General features: G+C 36.3%; 1 pseudogene; it reads right to left on the reverse strand.

Annotated features, from left to right (window-relative positions):
• Positions 1 to 15,615: 15,615 nt before the first annotated feature.
• LOC103013002 (60S ribosomal protein L18-like) lies at positions 15,616 to 17,689 on the reverse strand (annotated as a pseudogene).
• Between the last annotated feature and the right edge of the window lie 4,401 nt (positions 17,690 to 22,090).

Consider the following 22,090-nt stretch of genomic DNA (forward strand, 5'->3'; position numbering starts at 1 on the left):
CCTTCAAAGTAGGTCTGTGTATTGCCTCATTTATCTTGTCTCTTCTGTCTTCCCGACACTTGGAATGTGGCCCTGAAGGCTGAAGCCCGTGTAGCCATCTCAGACTACGGCAATGGTGATGGTGGCTATGGACGATGGAACAACATGATAGAAAGATTCGGTGTAGCAGATGCACCTTTATCACTCCTGGGCAGCCCACTTCTGACTTTTGCATGAGAGAGATTGCACTTTTATTTAACCACTGTTATTTTGGGTTTCTGTTATCCACAGCTTAGCCTATTCCTAACTGATACAGGGGTATGTGGGGGGAGGTGGGTAATGGGAAACAAGCAGGGAGAGCAGGTGCTTCTCACACAGACCCCAGAGATATTTTCTACAGCTAGGAACTCAAGGGGGAGCAGATGGAACCTGCATTCTTTCTAAGGCAGCAATGAATGACTGCATGCTATACCTATGAGGGTGGAACCTGGGCAGCCTCACAATAGATGCTTGTGCTTGACAAAGAACAGAGAAACACTATAAAATATGTACGTGTTATATATGATGTAATTCTGGGAACAGTTAGTCAAAGACTTTTAAGTATTCAACTGATAGTGTTTGGTAATTCTTTTCTCTTTTAACAGAATAACATCAACCTAGTGCTACCACCTGCTAGGTATAAACTATTTCATCTAATATTTATAATCCCTATAAGATAGGAATTCGTAAAGAAAACTGAGAGTTAGAACTTCACTGGCTGTCCAGTGGTTGGGACTCCACGCTTCCACTGCAGGGGACATGGAGCTAAGATCCTGCATGATGCATGGAGCAGTGAAAAAAAAAAAAAAAAAAGAAAAGAAAAGAAAAAGAAAGAAAACTGAGGGTTAAAGAGTTTAAGTAACTTGCCCAAGGTCCCATAGCTGGAAAAGTCATAAGCAAGCTAGCTTTCAAACACAGGTCCACTTCTTTCTAAGCATCTACTATAGTTGAAAATGTGAAAACACAAAAACCAAAATTACTTTCAACATGTTAGAAATTATTAAAGGAAAATACTAACAAAATTCTAAATCATTGAATTTTGAATACCCAATTAAAAAATGATATAATGTATCACTTTATATTAAATGTGTATAATGTGTATGAATACAAATCACTTAAAGAAATCTAAAAAAGTAAAAGTATTTTAATATTTTACATACATTTTAGCAAGTGAGGCTCTTGTTTAGTAGATCTAGTAGTCTAATACCATTAGTACCAGGGAAAATAACACTATATATCATATTTAGACAGATACCTGGTAGGAATATGTCCTGTAACATGATAATATGTAGAAAGAATAAATATCTTATATCTTGATGTTTTTCTAAATTAAAAATAATCTGACTAGATTCCCCATTTTTTCAGTTTTTATAGGAAATAAAATCTCAGTCATGTCTGTTGGTGGCTACTGTTCCATTTTCCAGGATTATTCATGAGCTCTGAGAGATTTACCTAGTCCAGAAAATTTGGGAAAAGACTTCTAGTTTTCTATATATTTTGATTGCCACTGTGATCTTCATTGCCCATACCAGTGTGGTCCATTCTGGGGAAGCAATTCTGCTCCCACTTGCCCAAGCTCAGGTAGTTACTTTCTATTCCCAGTTCACAAAGCTGTTCTACTTAGTGTAGACACCCTAATGCCAACATGTTCCTCCCAGACCTCATTATATAGCAGCAATATTATCTCCTAGTTATGACCAGAGTCACTTGCTTCTGGTATGATAACTCCTTTCTTTGACTACTGATCTACTAGAATAAGTGTCCTAACCCTGGTAGCAGACATGGCTTTTTTTAAGCTGGATTCCTACTGTATGCTCTGGTGGAAGATCATTCCTCTAGAAACCAGGGCTTCTAGCTTTAAAGAACCAAAATTTGAGAGGATGGAAAGCACCAATTCCAAATTGGTTGTTGAGGCTAAATATGAGTAATATGAGTGATGTCACTCCTAGTTCCCCATCTTGGTTCATGAACCCATGCATTCTATCTAATAGGGTACTGTACCATACAGTGACCATTGGGTTATGCATCCTGAAGGATATTTCTCTATCCTTGCAGAGTGTTATTTCTAAGCTAATATATCACCTACAACTCTAAGAGTCCACTTCATCACTCTTTCTGGCCAGCCATTTAGGAATGGTATTTGGTGTGTAATCCCTCCAGATGCCATTTCCCCTAATCCACTTATATCCAATATTCCCATCTTTCTCCTTCAGATCCCAGACCAACCAGTCAAGTAATGAGGCACTGCCCATGAATCTATGCAAATCCTTACCATGGGGCAGTTTTATTTTTACAAAAAGTAGCTGATCAGGTACACAGCCGGAAGCTCTGTGCCTTGATTTGTCTTTCAGGGTTACTCCTCACTGGGGCTACAGTACAGTAGCAGTCGTCATTCAGCTTGGACTTGTACGTCAAGAAGACTCAGTCCATGAACCAAGATTGTGTTCTTTCTTCCTCTGATAGGTGATCATAGGGAACTCTCTATGAAGCGATAGGTATGAGCTAAGGAAGAGACACAGAGGTAAAATTAGTAGGTGACATGGAGATCTGGACCACTTATTTGTGCAACTAACTTAAGCTCTTTAGACCTGCTTAAGTGCAGTCCTAGATGTACTATTTCTGTTTTAGGATGTATTTCTTTTTGGCTTATGCCAATTTATGACTTTGTACAATTTGGGAGCACTCAGTTATCCTGGATTCCAGTGTAAGTTTCATCAACTAACGGCATGCCCATTCTGACTTCCCAGTCAGAAATTGGAAAGCAATTATAAGTCAGTGTAAAATAGTCTTGGGTCAGGGCTCCTTTTATTACATAACCCTATATACCCTTACCCTAACAGATGGGTCATGATGGAGCTTTGGATCTTTGAAAATCCAACAGTCTTCCATAGGAAATTGGGTATTCTTCTTTATCCAGTTATGTTTACTGAATAAAAAGTAGGAGGACCCTTTAGGAAGGGCTGGGGACTATATTTGGCTTTCCCTCATCTGGTCTCTTTTATGATTACATGATGACTGCTGTGATTCCAGGCCTTAGATACAGATATTACAATGTCAACATATATGTCCTCATTTATATCAGTAAGGAAACTTTCCTCAGAAGTCCCCAGCAGACTTTCCTTCATGTTTTATTGGCCAGAATTGTGTCAAATACCCTTACTTAAACAAGCTATTGAAAGGGGAATGGGGGTTTCATGATTGGCTTAGTCCAATCAAAATTTATCCCTGGAGTTGGGGACAGGGCTAGTTTCCCCTGAATTTTAAAAGATTAAAAAAGAAAAAAAAAACATTTTATCAACACGTCTAACTTTATTCAAGTCTTCTCAATATTATCCTTAAAACAACACCACAAATCACCAGCCAATTTTTATATCCGTATATGATCTGGGATAAAACCACAAGAATTTTCACCCTCTTATGCACCAGTATATACTAGAAGGCAGGATAATGAATATTTCTGTGAAAAGAAAGAAAAAAATAAACCTGACCATTTTTTAATGCTCGTTAATGTGAGAACAAAATGATAAAATAATAATCATTTATATATTTGATGGGAAATTTATTGCAGTAAGCTTTTTTTATGCTGTTCCCAACAAGTGAAACAATCTAGTTAAGAAAGTTAATATATCTGAGTGGATCTGTTAGCATCATTTGACAGCAAAACAACAACAAAAAGTGACTGGAAATTGCTCAGAGGGTATTATTAATACACTCTCCACATACACACATGCACACTCTATTGCAGGAAAGTAAATTTTTTGTACGAGACTTAGAGACTCAGCTGACCTGAATGTGTTATTTTCACATGGACTTAGAAGATAAGATAGAAGGACATGATAATAAAGTGGCTCAGCATCCTTAATACTGACTGGGTGGCTGTACAGCTATCAGGCATCCTGAAGACCAAGTTGCTTTCAGCCTCCTAAAAGTGGAAAGGACTCTGGTATTGTTTTTATAGTATCATTTAGCTTAAACCACGTGCTAAGTGCATGAATTTGTCATAGACTGACACCCGAGATTAAGGAATATTATATTTTAGAAATACTATGTTCTGCCTTTATGAATAGCACAGTCACATGACTGGGTCTTTGTAAACATTTTCTAAAGACATAAATAAACCGTTTGTGACTTCAAATTACAACCATTTTGAAAAACCTGAAAGCTCTTTCAGAAAGGAAATGCCAAATGTATTGCAAGTCAGTACAAAAGGAAACACTTGTCGTTTGAATATGTTTCACAGAACTGAATAGTTAGTAGTCTTTTCAGGTATAAAATAATAGCCTGATGTTTTTGTACGTTTTATCTTGATGGCTGGTTATCTATGGAGCCAATAGAAAATCAAATAAGCCTTTGTGAAACCGCAGGTTTTCAAACATTCTTCTACTGGATGACTGAAAACAAACACATAAGCAAACAAATAAACACACAAATAAATTTTAAAATGAAGTGATTTGAGAATTGTGGATAGTAGTTAGCTATTTTCCTTCTTGCAATAGGGTTTAAAAAACAACCTACAAGTCCACAGTTTTATAGATTTCATTTGCATTATACAAAGTGATATATTATTATTAGGCAAACAAGTAAATTGTTACCTATATCCCAGGTAGGGCAAGATTCGCTTTTTCTCTCATATAATGCGTATCTTGAAAAAAATCAGTTAACAAATTCAATGTAGGCCCCAAAGTATCTGCATTACTGCAGGCTACATCAATAAAATGAAATCTTTCTAGGTTTGTACCGTGAATCTTTATTCAGATGATGGTTTGTAAATTGATGATTGCTAAATGAAAGTAGAATGGGTGCTCAAGATTTATTCTACTTGGTTTTCTTCATGAACTGTGGAAAATATGGCCTCTGTGGCTTGAGAGGGAAGGATACTTTCCTCTGACTTCATATTGTAATATCTTTTCTATGGAAATCTTGCCAGATCAAGGAGGTTTAAAATGATTTATTTTCAGGACTAGTGTCCAACTAAGTTTCTGTAATACCCCATTTTTTTCTCCCTGTGAGAAGGAGAATAAAGATGGTGAGAAGAGGATTATAAGCAAATTAGTTACCTTGAAAAATGAATGACCATTCGTGTGATTTGGGGGTAGGCCATATTAGTACCAATTGGCAACTACTGCCATGGGTCTTCTGAGAGAGAAGAATAGCAAAATTTAGTATGTGGTTGCCTTATGCATCATTACTGTGGTATATCAGAATTAAAATCAGCGTGAGATGGAGGGTCTCAGTGGGGTTAACCCACAAGACAAGAAGGTGAAGTAGTAAAGGACCGAAAGATTAATTAAGGGAAATCTGGCCTTTTTCTCAGTCTCTGGTAAACTTTCCTTGCTCTCCCACCTTTGCCCTCCCCTACTCCTACTCCACACTCTGCTACAGTAAAGCCATCCATCATTTCTTGCATGTCTGCTTCCCAAATCTAGTCATAGGTGACCGAGATATCTTCTTTTTGTGTGTGAGCAGCAGCATTATCAGTCCAGAACAGCAGATGGACAGCTCAGTTTGAACAAAATGTCAAGCTAGCTGTGGCGCTTGACCCCATCACCTCCAAGAATGACTAGTCTTAGACACAGCTGCTGGAATTATTCATCTGAAGTTAAACCAGAATCTCTTCTGAATCTCAATGTTTGCAGTCAAATTTAAAGCAAAGACAGGGATAGAAAAGTTACTCTGACTTAAAGTCTACTTGGCATGAAGCTCTAAATTGATTCTCTATCTGCTTTACAGCTGCCTGTGAATACCTTCCCGGCAAAGTTCTTACATCTTCGTAAACTGTGTCCAGACAACTATTATTTTTCACCACTAATTAACCCTCCTCTCCAAGTTCTACATTTGTGCCAACTACACTATTATCCTCCCCATTTCCTAAGTCAACTATTTTGATGTTATTCCTTCTTTCACTCATTACATGCATATTTTCCAAAGCCCGGATAATCATCCTTTATAAGAACTTTTAGACTTATTCCTCCCCAATCTCACTGTTAGCACTGAGATGTAGGCTTCTAACTCACAGGTACCAAACCCTTCTGCCTGGTGTTCATCTCTGGTCCCTTTTCGTTGTATCACATTTGCTCATAGAGTAGGGACACCTAATATTTGATGATGTTAAAAGTTTGGGCAGCAAGAGACATCCTGTGGGTTTTATTAATCTGTTTTTATGAGAGATTATATGGTGACGATGATCAAGTTAAGTAACCCTATGTGCCCCAGTTTCTTAACCTGTCACCTGAAGTTAATGATCTATCTCAGACAGTTTCTATAAGGATTTTTTTTTAATGAATTTATTTATTTATTTATTTATTTTTGGCCGTGTTGGGTCTTTGTTTCTGTACAAGGGCTTTCTCTAGTCGTGGCAAGCGGGGCCACTCTTCATCGCGGTGCGCGGGCCTCTCACTGTCGCGGCCTCTCTTGTTGCGGAGCACAGGCTCCAGACGCGGAGGCTCAGTAGTTGTGGCTCACGGGCCCAGTCACTCCGCGGCACGTGGGATCCTCCCAGATCAGGGCTCGAACCTGTGTCCCCTGCATTGGCAGGCGGATTCCCAACTGCTGCACCACCAGGGAAGCCCCTCTATAAGGATTTTAAGGAAACTTCTTTAAAGTATTTCTCATATGAGAAGAATTACATGTGTTTGCTGTTTTGTTGTGTGTTATCCAAAAAAAAATTCTACTTTTATACTGACTGATTAAAAGTCTAGTAGTTTTCTGCCAACTATTGGATACAAATTTTTTAGTCTGGTTGTATAGACCTTCTATTATATCATCTTTCCTTGTCTAATTATTCTTAATCTTTTTCCTCAGCTCCAGGTAAACACTCGGCTGCAGTGTCTGTTCTTCCCTAGAAACCCAATACCCAACCCCAACCTTGTGAATGTTATCCCTTGTTTAGAAATCCAGCTCCCTTCTTTTATAACTGGGCTTTGCCTCAGCTATTTCACACAACATTCTTGGAGGAATCCACCCCACAGTGGTTCCTATATCATTCCACAACTTAAAAAAAATAAAATAAAAATAAAAATTAAACATACAACTTGTGCTCCAATTCCTTCTGCTGATTTAGAGATTTGTGATAGCATTGCTCTCTAGATTTTGCATTTATACAGGTCTTCTCAAATAGGTTATAAGTTCCCTGAGGGTAGGAACCATGCCTTCTGCCTTCTTTTGTAATTTTACAGTGCCTGTAATAGTAAAGCAGACAGTAAGTGATTAATAAACACTTGTCTAATTTAGTTGACAGTTTGGAAGTTTTCTATCTAGATTCCTTTGTATACACATTCTTGGAAAAAGTCCAAGACAAAGGAAATATAAAACTTCAATTCACTTTGTCTTTGACTTTTTACAGCTTAAAATAGCTAATTAAAAATAAAATTCCCTACTTAAGAAACTGGCAAACTAAAGAGAATGGTGTCTGACAAGAAAAGATTTTAGAAGATTTTCTACCCTTGTGAAAGGACCATTTTCCTTTTTCTCCCTACAGTTCTCAACCACTTGCCTGATCCACTGTTTTCTCCCCAATTCCCCATCTAACCAAACCCTTCAATGGGGTTCCTTCCTAACTTCCTAGCCCATGCCACCCATTCTCCCTTTTCCTGCAGCCAAGCTATTATACATCATATCCTTTCTATTCCCTAAACACACCAGGTTCTTTGCAGAGACTTTAGGACTTTTGCATTTACAGTTCTGTTTGCCTAGAATGCTTTTCCTCTGACTTTTCTATCTAGTTCTTCCTTACATTCTTCCAGCTAAACTCAAGGGTACCTTTTCAGGAATCATCTCCATGACTGCCTTATTCAAGGGAAGGTCTTATTCTTTCCCCATCATCCTCTGTCATATGACCCTGTTTATTTCCGTTATAGCACTGACCACAGAGTGAACTCATCATGTCCACTTTTTCCTTCTTGTTGCTGTCTTCCTTTACTGAAGTGTATATGTTCCACAATGGCTGGGACCTTAGTCTCCATGTTTATCATTGTGTTTCTTGCACTTTATAAGAATACCTGACATACAGTGGGCACTCATATAATAATTGAATGAATAATGAACTTATAATAATAAGTTTAAGCTGCAAAATATATGTATTATCTATTGAGGTATAAAATAAATATTCTTAAAAGGGCTGTAGTGAGGTGGGGATACAAAACACTGACCGCTTACATATTCTCCACAGAGAGAAAAGGGGTCTGGAGTGAAGTTAGTCTCATATAATAACCCAATTACTTTGACAAAGAAAGGTTTCATTTCTCCTCAGCTGTGAAAGGACTAATGGATCCTGGTATATGTGTTTTTCTCCCATGCGTTTCCTGTCTATTGTATAAGAGATGAAATGAAGAGAATTATTTTAATAGCTGCTAATGTTTTCAAGCAAAAGTAAAATATGTCTTGCCCTCAGAGCTTGCCAGCGTTTCTGACTCACTCTGCCAGTTAGTGTAGGGAGGAAATAAAATTTACCTCTGCAATTTCTGCAGACTCTCATAGATGTGGAAACAAAACGATGTCTTAGTTTACAGTGTAAGAATTTACGTGATGACATTTAATATATAAATTATGTACTCTTACTAATCTAGGGAAACTTGTATACTTCCTTCTTTGCCCTCCTAACTATCCATGTTTATCTCCTGCTGTCAGCTCTCCAGTTCTCCCAGCATACAGTTCTCAATCTCCAATAAAAGTCTGATATTTTTTCTTTTCTCCATGTCTTGGCTGACGTTACTTCCCTGGCCTGAATTCACCAATTTTATTTCAAGGTCCGGTCCAAGTCCTTCGTCTTCTCTGAATTATTCTCTTCTAATCTTATCTTTTGTATTTTTTGCTTGTGCTCTTAATCATTTAATGGTAAAAGTTTCCCACTTAAAAAAAGAAAGTCCTTATGTGTTCCTCCTCTAATAAGGATTTAAAAGTTCTCTAGGGAAGAAACTATTCCATATATATCTTTTTCAACCCCTGTAACTCCTCGCACTGTCTGAGCCCATCATGTGTTGGTGCTCAATAAATATTTGCTGAATTGAATTGGCTTGTAAGAGACCATGGAGAGAATGGAAAACAGGAATCTACAGTGTATAGTAAAGCTCAATTAGGCCGGTGTTTCTTCTTGCCCACTAAATCTTTGAAGAGAGTTTCACTGAAGTTATAAAACTAACATTTTTTTACTTCTTATAAAATCAAAGTGTCAATAAGAATGACCAAAGGACAACAGTCTGTAATAGAAGAAGGGAAAATTTTAAATATTAGATCAGTGAAATTATCCTCATTAATTTGAATCTCTAATTGTGCTAAATTTGCTTTGCATGGAGAGATATATACACACAGCCCAGGAGACAACAGCAGAAGCTAAAGAGATATTTGGCAATAGCTCATATTAAAGAAATGTGGTCATTTGGATTACAGCAAAGACCGTAAGATGTCTCTGTCTTAGTTAGTGTGTATATTCGAGAAACCCACACTCCTGTGCTTCTCTCTGCCCCTGTTCTGGATTCTCAGAAAAACCCTGTGTTTATCCAGAGAATGAATTATTCAACTACTGGTTCCTTTCAGCTCTCCTGTATAGGGAAATGTAGTCTCTCGTCAGATAAGCATTCCAAATTTTGATGATGAGAACTATATTTTCCATCTTTTCTCTTGGTAAACAGGAAGTTTCAAACTGCCACAGGACTTGTACTGAGCTTAGGTTTTATGGCATAATATTTTTATTTCTCCACTTCTCATTTACCCAAGTCAGTTTTTCTGGTCAGTTTTTTTAAAACATATTTTTAATTTCACTATTTCTCTAATTTTAAATTTCATAAAACTTTTTTCAAAGTAGGTGGAACAAATGGTATTAATTTTTTAAAGATCTTGACCTATCATTACAAGCAAATACCCCATTCTAAATAAAAGTACACTGGAAGGTTTTTTCTTTTTTTAAAATTAACATACATTCCCTACTTTCCTGCTCTAGGGCATGCACTAAATGTTGCTATCCCCTGAGAATGTGTAATTGTACTGGAGTCTCATAGTTACCCTGGTCTTAAGAAGGAGAGGTAGGAAGTAACCTCCTATTTCTGTGTAGCACCATGAGTACAAACTTCATCAGGTTAGTGATTCCAGCTGAAGGGGAGCAATGAAAACATTAATGCAATGCCATTAAGGGAGATATATTTTTATTTCAGAGATGAGATTTAAAAAATATGCGTTTTATGAACTGTCTGAATCCAGAGACTCAACTGGGCAGGAGAGCAGGATACGTACTTCAATTCTCTTGACATGCAACCTTGAAGAGAGGGGTTCAGAGAAGGGGAGACAGGGGAAGACTGGTGAAATCCTCACATCTCATGAGTAACTCCCATTCTGCAGTATTGAATCAATCCTAGAGAAACATAAACTTCACCTCTGGGAGCAGAAACATTATAGTATCTTCATCTAACATTATGTTTGCATCATTCAGAATCCCTTTTGCCTGATCCAAACCAGTCAAATATGGATGAGTCTATTTCAGAAGAAGAAATACCATATTGAGTCTCTTTAGAGATGGAAAAACCTATATTGGAATGAACATTATGATAAGTGTTATTATGCTGATACAGCAGTAATTTATACAATATAATGGAATACAAATGATTCCAGGCCAGTAAATTTTCTTGATAACCCAAATTATTCTTATTCATTGCAGCTTTATATTTTAAACATTTGGGGTGGAAGTTATTCTAAAGTGTATTATATAATGATTGCCTCTCTAAACAGAACATAATGATCATTATATACTCATTTTATTAATGACAAAGAGTCATCAGAATGAAGAATAATTATTATTTGGTGTCGTAACATAGACGTATTATTTACAATCTGAAGTGAGCAGAATCTTCTCAGTGACTCATTAATATAGTACAAAGGGGAACTCAGTATTCTCATGGCATGAAGTGAGAGAATACCATTCTGTAAGGAAGAAGTTGAAAGGTTAAATGATTAAAGCCTGGAGTTAATATTGAGGCGCAAACAACTTTTAGAAATACTTGCCTTATGAAACCAAAACTCAGTATTACTCTGTTGATTCAAAGTGCCTTTGAGGTAGCTTCACACTTCCCCTTAAAATGAAAGTGAATGGTTTGAAATGGGCATAACTGCTACACAAACAACATTCCTTCCCCAAAGATAGCTTTAGCTTTTCTATTATTTTCGATCTTTATGTCCAAATGTGGCATTCAGTGAAAATATTCTGCCCTTCTCAGAGTTGCAGTTATTTTTCAGTTATTCTTGGAAGGTCCCTGTATTGCTCATCAGGATCACTAAAGTTGTTTTGGTTAAATGTTAGTTGTGGGAATACTTCCTATGTTATTTAGCTCCAGTGTAGTTTGGGTGATAAACAGACAGTTTCATAATGGGTAATAAACAAATGGCTCCTTTGAAGGAAAGGACATTGCTTTGCTAGGTGAATTTCTCTCCTCCCAGTAGAACTGAAAAATTTAAATAGTAGTATACACTAGTGAAACTTTTTATGATGCTTTCCCAACAGATTTGCTGCAGAATCCAAACTATTTCTAATTTTAATTTTTCACAGAGTTTTTCTAACACAGTATATTTATTCAATGGTTAATAACATAGCATTCAGATCTCACACACTCATTCACAAATGAAGAAGCATTGTATCCTTTCTAGATTGCAATCCTCTTTCCCTCTTTATACCTCTGATTTGATTTACAATGTCAAGACATTTCTGGAGAGCAAAACTGCTCTCTCTTTGTACTTAATGGGAGATAATCTTAGGGAAACAAACAGAAGTAACAATTTGATCAGAGACAACTATAACACAACAACTAATAGCTCCTAGCCCTTTATCACCCTCCAACTTGGTCTTTGCTAAATATCTAGAATCCTGTGCATTTCTCTTTTCTCAAAAAGACTTACCTTTCTAATAGCATTGAAAAGTGGCCTTGCAGAGGAATGTTCTGTGGCACTAACTAGTAATAGCTTTTTCTCTGAACTCCAAGCCCTCTTAACTGAGAGACAGATAAAACTCTATCATTTACTTCATTTTCTCTAATTCTTTTTTCCCCTTGCCTCTAGGGAAAAAAATTTAGAAAATAGTTGGCAGCATATTAAGGACACAAAGCAGAGAAAAATGTACGTTCCTGAATGTTTAAGGGAGATGAAAATCATCTACTTTTGGGAACTGCTTAACAGAATTTAGCTGGTGCATTAGTTATCCAAATTACCTCTTGCTTTTATCTCACAGAAAATATACAGCTGAATTGTTAAATGATGTGCGCTTTTTTTTTCCGAAGAGCAAGATTGGACACTTAATCAGGTCAATAATTATTCACGCATTAGCACAGTCTTCTTCTTAAAGTGTAACGGTGACTCACTGGGTATATAGTCATTATTACTGATTAGCAGGAAATTATTTTCGTGCATCAGTGGTTCATGTGAAAACAGCTAAATTTATTATGCTGAGTTATTTAACAGTTGGACCATGTGAGAACTCTGGTGTTACTGTTGTGATTAAGTCTTTATACATATACCAGTAGATAACTATGGAAAAAACTATACTGCAGACTTACTGTTACAGTTGAAATTTGCTAACAGGTCCAATTTTCTGAAGTTTGATACTCACCTTGGACATCCATAATGCACTTCCACAATAAAGTTCCTTTATAAGTAAATTTATTTGAGAAAGAAATGGGGAGCAATAAGGTAAATAATACAAAAAAAGAGTAGAAGATAAAATATGAACATAGAGAATAAGTATAAAAAAGAGAGAGGAAAAGTGAATAAGAGGAAAGAATGAGAGATAAAATTTCACTTAGTCTGAACTGTTAATTGGATGATATTTGATAAAATATCTGAAATTCTCCTTGGTTTGTACAATTAATTTTTAATATTATAAATGAAAGACAAATCCTACATTTCATTTCAATTATTTTTACATAGAAAATATTCCAAGAATATTATAAATATATTCCAAGAATATGCTGTAAATGTATCAGTATATATTGCTAAAAGGTAAGGATTCCCTTTTAAACATAGCTACAATATTATCATGTCTAAAACAACATTAGAAATAACCCATTAATATTATCAGATATCAAGTCCATGTGCAAATTTTCCCAGTTATATAATAGCTTGTTTACAATGGGTTTGTTTAGATCAGTATACAAATAAGGTCAAAACTTTGTATTTATTTTGATGTATCTCCTTAGTATCTTTTAACCTATAGGTTACCCTTCCTACTAATTTTTGTTCCTGCAGTTTATCTGTTAAAAAACAGATTATTTGTATGGCTTGATCTGATTCAGGCTTGTAACTTCTGGCAAAAACACCTTATATGTGGTGGTGTATCTTTCATCAGCAGGCACATAATATCTGGTTGTCTCTCTTTTGAGGTTATCAGTCAAGTATTTTGTTAACTTGTGCATTTGTTTTATGTGGGAGAGACATGTTAAATGCTTGGTTGTTTCCCTTTATTTACCACTTTCTAAATAACGAATTAGTTATCTGTCATCATCTAAAGTGATTAATATATTTTTAAATATAGTTTTGAACTTGTGGGTTTTAACATATTTGCTTGCCATCAATCCATTACAGTTTTAATTTTTTTGATACACAAATCTATAATGCTACAATAAATAGCATTTTGCTTTATTGAATTGTTTCTTTTTTTAAAAAAATTAATTAATTAATTAATTTTATTTTTGGCTGTGTTGGGTCTTCGTTTCTGTGCTAGGGCTTTCTCTAGTTGTGGCAAGCGAGGGCCACTCTTAATCGCGGTGCGCGGGCCTCTCACCATCGTGGCCTCTCTCGTTGCGGAGCACAGGCTCCAGACGCGCAGGCTCAGTAGTTGTGGCTCACGGGCCTAGTTGCTCCGCGGCATGTGGGATCTTCCCAGACCAGGGCTCGAACCCGTATCCCCTGCATTAGCAGGCAGATTCTCAACCACTGCGCCACCAGGGAAGCCCTGTTGAATTGTTTCTTCATGATAAATTGTCATAATTGGAATTACTGAGTCATAACATATAAAAATCTTTATAGTTTTTGCTATATTTTGACATACACTTTTTCAAATAATGCAACTTTAATGCCACCATCAGTAAGTACTTAATTCTTCCTAGTTACAGATTTTAAATTTACAGGTTAAGTGTGCCTTTATCTCAAAGTAATTCTTGGAAATGGTTTAAAAATCAAAATGTAATAAGATGTAAACTTCAGTCTCCTGTCCATCCCTTCCAACAACAGTTCTCCATATTCCCCAGCGGATGCCACCTTTAAGTTTTTTAGTCATTTTCTTTGGTATTTAGCTAGGTTCCAAAATAACTCATTTTGAATATCTTCCTAAATTTCAGATATTGTGTATTGAGTTCTACTATGGAAACTGAAGATTTAGCTCTGTTAAACTCCTCTCACACCCTGATGTTCCTCTCACGGATATGTATATCTCCTCTTCCCATCTAACAAACCCGGTTTTTAGCATTTAAATGGAATCTTTGTTCAGAGATTTTAGTTTTTATGGCTTTGTGTATATTGTTTAATTCAGAGCCAAATTGAGCTCTATTATCAAAATTTTTTTCTTGCACAACTTGTTTTCATTTGTGGAGTTAATTGCCCTTTATTATTATTGCTGTTATTTAGTTTTCTTATAATCTCTGGCTAAATTTTCCATGCTGTTTAACACTTCTCAGTCCCATTTTTCCACTAAGTCAAAGTTGTCAAATAATCTATTCTATTTTTTGGAATACTTTTAATTTAATTTTAGGAAATCCCTCCCAGAACTCTAATTCTTAAGTGTTCAGCTTCTGTCTGTCTGGTTGTTCTCTAGGCTCAATGAATAACCACCACCCTCACACTCCATGTTGTCCTCTAGGAAATGCCCTTCACCTCTTACTAGTGCTGGAGCCACTATTTCATGGATATCATAAAAAAAAGAAAAAAAATACAAAAACAAAACCAAACATTTGTTGTTTGTTTTGTATGCCCAGCATCTGAAACCTTTTTGTGATTGGGAAAATCCTCACTCTTATGGACACGGTAGGGAAGTAAAGAGTGACTTACTGTATAGTAGCTGAAAATGCTAGATTCTCATTTTCCCTGATACCCTTTCATCCAGGACGCAAACACGTGAGCTAGGATGTCTCAGTCAAATATGTCCGTGGCTGACTTTAACTTGGCTCATGATGGATAAAGGAAGGGACCGGGAGTGCTCTCCTCTGGTGGTCACAGAAGTAACACTGTTTGTAAGGTGGAGTTCTTCATGTAGGCAGAGGCAGCTTAAGGCCCTCAGCCAATACTTGGAGGGGCCTCTGGTAGTTAACTGCCCTCTCCCATCCCTGTTCTCACTACTTCCTTAGAGCTGTTACGGAGGCCAATCATGGCCATCTGGAACCCTAGCTCTGTAATCACGTGATTCACCCAAACCATTGTTTTTCTCACCTCACTTCCCACCAAGCGACTGGAGCCATGTGTGTCTACGTTGCGATCTCCGAGGTGTCCACAGGCATGATGCCCAGTGGTTTTGTGTACAAAATAGAAAGGCCTCAATGATCTCTTTTTAAAATCATTTCATTTCACTTCATTTCATTTTATTTTCTTAATTACTTACATCCAAAATCTTTAGTAACAAGGCAGGATCTGGGGTTAGTTTTTGTAGCTGCGTCTGGCCCGTTGGCTTTTGGCATGCTCAAACCTCTGGTCCCACGAAGGGTTTAGTGTGGCTGTGCTGTTCCCCGGGCGAAGCGCCCATACACCTCTCCACCCTTGCGAGGACCGGAGAGCAGGACGGTGTTACAGCCCTTGGGGGAGTCCAGGGCCAGCTGGGTGAAGGTGACGATCTTGCCCCCCGGCCTTGAGGACGTGGTTCTACACGCAGATGCTCATGCGCAGTGCACACCTTCAGTTTGGGCACTTCCTGGACATGCACGTTGTCGTCGGCTCTAGTCCCTACAACCACAGCTGTTTTGTCTTCCAGGCCAGGATGCTTCATTTTACGGATCATCAGGGAAAGGGACAGAGGGCGGCCAGTTGGTATGACTATTGAACGATCTCTTCAGCACAACTTGGTTGAAGGTGGTGTTGATGCTCTGGCCGGAAATCTGTACAGTTTGACCAACAGCCTTCAGTAGATGTCCTGGATCTTGGGTTTCTTGCGCTGAACCTTTCAGTGCTTGTGGAGACCCATGATGGTGCCTACCAGCCCCTGCCCCACCCCCATCTCCACCACTCCTTGTCACATTTGTGAAAAAGTCACATTTCTTTGGGGACAGTGCAGTGGCATGGCTTGTTTTTCTAGCCCTTCCAATGATTCTACAAATGACCCATATCTTCCAGATATGCTCTGCATCTATGTAATCACCTAGAATTCTCTTTAGTTGTTCAAAACTAGGAACTCTGATTGATAGAGAGCTCAAAGACACATCACACCTTCCTTTCTTATTTACTCCCTTGTTTTGCTGGAGAACATTCTCCAGCAGTTTCAGGTGATTATGTGGAGGGAGTAATTGTTTGAGAGCATGTATATTGGAAAATGTTTTGCTATTCTCACAGTCCATATATAGCTTGGACTTAAATTTTTATGTAGCAAATCATGCTTCATAATTTTAAAAGCATGTTTACCTTGTTTTATGGTTTCAGCATTGCTGTTGAGAAGGCTGATGGTACTTTTTTACATGGTCCTTAGCATGTTAATTTAATCTCTTTCTCTCTGTAAATTTTCAGAATCCTCCTTCATTCTTCAGGTGACATTTGCAGTGATGGATTTTGATGTGAGTTTATTTTGTTTTGTTTTGTTTCTTTATTTATTTCTGTTGTATACTGTACACTATTTTCACTGTGGAGATCCATGTCTATCAGTTGAATTTGGGGAATTTTTCTTGTTTTATTTCTTTGATAATTTTTTCCCTCCCATTTTCTCTGCCTTATTTGGAATTTCTATTATATAAATGTTGGGCTTCCTGAATCAATCTTGTTTCTTTGTTTCTCATATTTTCTGCCCTATTTGTATTTGCTTTTTTAATTTTCTGGGAGATATCCTTAACTTTATTTTCCAATCTTTCTCTTATTTTTACTTTTTTGCTATTATATTATATACATATATTTTAATTTTATTATTTTTTATTGAAGTATAATTGCTATACAATATTATATGTTACAGGTGTACAATATAGTGATTCACAATTTTTAAAGATTGTGCTCCATTATAGTTATTATAGAATATTGGCTATATTCCCCATGTCATGCAATATATTCTTGTAGCTTATTTTATACCTAATAGTTTGTATCTCTTACTCCACTACCGCTATCTTGCTCCTCCCTCCTTCCCTCTCCCCACTGGTAACCACTAGTTTGTTCTCTAAATCTATGAGTCTGCTTCTTTTTTGTTAAATTCGCTAGTTTATTATATTTTTTAGGTTCCACATATAAGTGATATTATATAGTATTTGTCTTTCTCTGTCTGACTTATTTCACTTAGCATAACACCCTCCAAGTCCATCTGTGTTGTTGCAAATGGCAAATTTTCTTTCTTTTTTATGGCTCAATAGTATTCTATTGTGTGTGTGTGTGTGTGTGTGTGTGTGTGTGTGTGTATGTGTATATATATATATATATATATATATATATATATATCAAACACCTTCTTTATCCATTCATCTGTTGATGGACACTTAGGTTGTTTTCATACCTTGACAATTGTAACTAATGCTGCTATCAACATTGGGATGCATGTGTCTTTTTGAATTAGTGTTTTTGTTTCTGTATGGTTTTTTTGGATAAATACCCAGGAGTGAAATTCCTGGGTCATATGGTAGTTCTATTTTTAGTTTTTTGAGAAACCTCCATACTGTTTTCCACAGTGGTTGCACCAATTTATATTCCCACCAACAGTGTACGAGGGTTCCCTTTTCTCCATATCCTTGTCAACATTTGTTATTTGTGTTCCTTTTGATGACAGCCATTCTGATAGGTGGGAGGTGATATCTCATTGTGGTTTTGATTTGCATTTCCCTGATGGTTAGCGATGTTGAGCATCTTTTCACGTGCCTGTTGGCCATCTACATGTCCTCTTTGGAAAAATGTCTTTTTAGTTCTTCTGCCCATTTTTAATCTGATATTTTTGATGTTGAGTTGTATGAGCTGTTTATATATGTTGGATATTAATCCCTTATTGGTTGTATCATTTGCAAATATTTTCTCCCATTCAGTAGGTTTTTTCATTTTTTGATGGTTTACTTTGCTGTGCAAAAGATTTTAAGTTTAATAAGGTCCCATTTGTTTATTTTTACTTGTATTTCCTTTGCTTTAGGAGACATATCCAAAAATAAATTCCTTCAATTTATGTCAAAGAGTGTTCTGTCTATGTTTTCCTCTTGGAGTTTTATATTATCTGGTCTTACATTTAGGTCTTTAATCCATTTTGAGTTTATTTTTGTGTATGGTGTTAGAAAATGTTCTAATGTCATTCTTTTACATGTACCTGTCCAGTTTTCCCAGCACCACTTATTGAAGAGACTGTCTTTTCTCCATTGTATATTATTGCCTCCTTTGTCATAGATTAACTGACCATAGGAGTGTAGGTTTATTTCTGGGCTTTCTATGCTGTTCCATTGATCTATAGGTCTGTCTTTGTGCCAGTACCATACTGTTTTGATTACTGTAGCTTTATAGTGTAGTCTGAAGTCAGGAAGTCTAATTCCTCCAGCTCCATTCTTCTTTTTCAAGATTGTTTGGCTATTCGGGTTTTTTTGTGTTTCCATACAAAATTTAAGATTTTTTGTTCTAAATCTGCAAAAATTGCCATTGGTCTGAAAGAGTCTTTTTTTGGTAGCATTCTGATTTGGATTCGTAGGTATAATAGTTCACTTATGTCTTTAAGGACAATAAAATATTTGAAAATTTTAAATTTTGCCTCTTAAATTGCCTTGATTGCTTTTTTTCCTGTATGTTTTCATCTTTATTTGTATTAGGGACTTTCCATAATTGGTTGCTGGTCCTTGACCTCCCATTTATATTTAGAGTAAGGAGCTCTGTTTTCTCAGGTGAGGCTGCTTTATTGGTGAGTTTTACCCATGGGAGAACTCAGTTTTTTCATTGTGTTTCAGGGGATCCCCTATTGTCAGATTGGTGGGATTTTTTTCTTTTGATCTGTTATTTTCCTTTCATTTTCTGCCTGGAGATTTAGACCTGGGTGTTAGTAGTCTAGGCAGCAGGAGGGGGAAGGGGCTGGTGAACTCAATGTTTAGTAATCGAGTTATCACTTAAATTTCATTTTTAGTACCTTACTTACCTCTTCCCCTCACCTGTGCCTTATATTCTTAGATGAGATGCTCTATTATTCAACTTTCCAGAGGATAAACCCTTCATCTTTAGCATAGGTAAGAGAGAGATAATTACTGGACCGTTAGGGATGAGAGAAGAGGATATAGCAGCTCTTTTGAAAGACTCAGCTACTTATCCAGATTTCTGCTCTGCCTTGCATCTTCACTGAAGTAACTGAGCCCTCCAGTTCCTCAGGCTCCTGCAGTGTGAAACTGCTAGAGCCTTGTTGTTAATCCCTCCTTCTCCTAACATGGAAGCATCTTCCATTCAGGACTCCCAAATCAGTAATAACTGCCTTTTTGGCTTCTGGTTTCTAAAATTTAGTTAACATCTCTATGTTGTTCTATTTTTCTTTGGTGTTGTGAGTCTATCCTCTTTTGTGAGACTGACGCGCTGCCTACTGCGCTAAGGAGGCAGGTGCCGCTGTCTCCCCGTATTTTGGGTGTTTTAGATGGAATAGAAATAAATGCATGTATTACATTCACAATGCTTAACCAGAAGATTCTAGGTACCTTTCTTTCAGAAGCAAAAATCAGGTGCTAAACAATCCTTCCATGGACAGTTTGGATAATAAAGCCTATAGTGGAATGGAAATTCTGAATTTTATTAACTCTCCCTGGGCTTTTTCATATATCTGCTCTTCATAGATAGGCACTTATTAGAATTGGTTTATTCTAGGATTGTATATTTTCCTGCTTTCTCTCTCTTACTGTACTCAGTATTAAAAATGTGCTGATATTATTTTATCTTATATACCTCACCTTTAACTCACTTTCCATGGACAAGATATCAATATTATCAAAAGGTTATACATTTTGTTGCTTACATTCCAAAGTCTAGTTCTGTATTCTGTAACTTGGCTGAGTACATTTATTGAATCTGTGCTCCTGAAGCTACTCTACCACAATATCTATGTTCAAAAATACCTCTTTTTTCTACCTTAGAAATTTTATTTCCTTTCTAATATAATTTATTTTAAGATCATAAATATGTGTTAAATAATATTTATGTAACTAGTGTTTTATTTGTTATACACATAAGCACATAAGGCATTCTATCCCCATATTTTCCTTTCTACCTAAAAACAAATTGTAAGTGTTTAGCATGTGTTAAACATTGAAGATAGAAGGAAAACAAGAATGTGGAAAGATTAGGGAATAAGAATTTATCAGGCATAGAGATACACAGAAAGAAAAACAGAAGAAAAATAATAGGGTAGTGAAATTATCCTCTGATGTAAAATTACTGGAGGTTTGTTTTTATTTAATTCTATCATATAACATATAAAACCTGACTCTTTTTTTTCTTTCAAAATGAGCTACGGGAAAATTATTGCTAAATGATATATGTTGTTACAAAGTCACCAGTGAAATCCAGAACTTCATACCTAACAGAGTGCTTCCTTAAGAAGTTAATCTAAATGAGACCAGTAGACAGAGTATATTGCATATTCTGTTTCTAATGTCCATGGAACACAAGTAAAGACATTTGCCAAATGTAGAAATACCAAATGGATTACTTGTAATGAAGAATTCCTTCCTGTAGACGTTTATACAATTTTATGCTGACATCCCTCTTCTTGTGAAGCTCTCTGGAGGGAAAGGAGTTCACAAAATTACCTATAGAAGTCTCTTTAATGTATTTGTCATTTCAACTTTCCTTTCTCTGTGGTGCAAGATTACAAACAGAATACATTGTGGTAAATAGAATGAAGTCAATCTGGTTTGATAGAAATACATCTTGCAGCCATAGTGATGGGTTAAACTGTAGAACTTTCTAAAGGGATAGATATCTACTTTTCTGGCACATAAACTGTTTCCCTAAAGTGTGAACTGAAAGAAATACTAGAAAAATACAGAAAACAAATCCCCAGAAACCTCAAAATATATATATATATATATATTTGTCGTTTAAATTTTTCAATGACTTGCTTTGTTGTGAAAAACACTAGGTAAAATGCCTATCTATCCTACGATAGCTTTAAAATAAAACAAAACGAGTCATACAGGTAGAAGAAAAAACAAATATATTCAGGGTATGCATTTAAGTAAATAAAAGATTACTAAATGCCTTCTCACTCTGTTGCTAGTCCAGTATTACCATAAGCACTGTCATCTAGTTAGAGAATACCTGCTTGTTCTTGACTGAGATGACAGTAAAACATTAAAGCATGCCATTTTTGTTTCTAGATTGGAAACTTGTTCTATGGCTTCACCTTCCACCCCCCTTTGTTTTTGGACAAGCAAGTCTATTTTCTTTCCTACATTTTTGTTTGTGTACGTCAGGAATCAAAACCCTAGATTCTTGAAGACAATAAGGCTTGGGAAATGGATATTTTAACTTTCTACTTCTTTTCTTATAATGCCTCTTATTCTAATCCTCGTGGCACCTTGTCCCGGTCACTGAATCATTTGCTTCATATTGATTCAACCTAAGATACTATGTTTTCATTTTATACATATAAAAATTTCTGGAATAGGTACTGAAAAGTGTTCACATTTTTTAGGGTTTAGTATTCTAAGAAAAAAATAACATAGTATTTTTCTCCATTTTGTTTTATCAAATACTTCCTTTACTCTTTATCTTCACTAAATTCTATCAGTGCTTTTCTTCCCTTCTAGGCTGTCTGCTCCAATATGAACAGGGATCCTCTTTTACCTCACTGTTTTATCTCAAGCATCTAACATCCTGTATGTCACATAGTAGACAGTCAATAATCAATCCATTATAAAATGTATGCATTCTGCCCTTTCATAAAAGGCACATAGTACTTGCTTTTTACTTTCCACATTGTGTAATA

Source organism: Balaenoptera acutorostrata, chromosome 4 (genome assembly GCF_949987535.1).
Source record: "Balaenoptera acutorostrata chromosome 4, mBalAcu1.1, whole genome shotgun sequence".
Lineage (NCBI taxonomy): Eukaryota > Metazoa > Chordata > Mammalia > Artiodactyla > Balaenopteridae > Balaenoptera > Balaenoptera acutorostrata.